Raw genomic sequence first — 403 nt, forward strand, 5'->3', positions numbered from 1 at the left:
GCTGTGAACGGGGAACAGTGATGTGTGTTCCTCTTGGCATGGACCAGATGATGTGGTCACTGGGGAAACATTTGTGATCTGAGGCCACAGTAATCATTAGCTCGCTGACACCGAGTGCCTGCAGCCAAGAGCACTGTGGGGTTGGCTTCTCCTCCAGGGGTTCTGGGCTTGTTTTGAAACAGGCAATCAAGTTTAGATTGGAACTGGGTGTGGTGGCCCAGGGCAGTAATCCCAAAACTCGGGAGGTTGAGGCAGGAGGATTGGTAAATTCGTCCTTGGCTACATAACAAGTTCGAGGCTAGCCTAGGCTATATGAGACCTTAGCTCCAAAAGGAAGAAGGAAAAGAGGGAGGAAAAGAGAGAGAGAGAGAGAGAGAGAGAGAGAGAGAGAGAGAGAGAGAGA

This window comes from Microtus ochrogaster, chromosome 5, assembly GCF_000317375.1.
Source record: "Microtus ochrogaster isolate Prairie Vole_2 chromosome 5, MicOch1.0, whole genome shotgun sequence".
NCBI lineage: Eukaryota > Metazoa > Chordata > Mammalia > Rodentia > Cricetidae > Microtus > Microtus ochrogaster.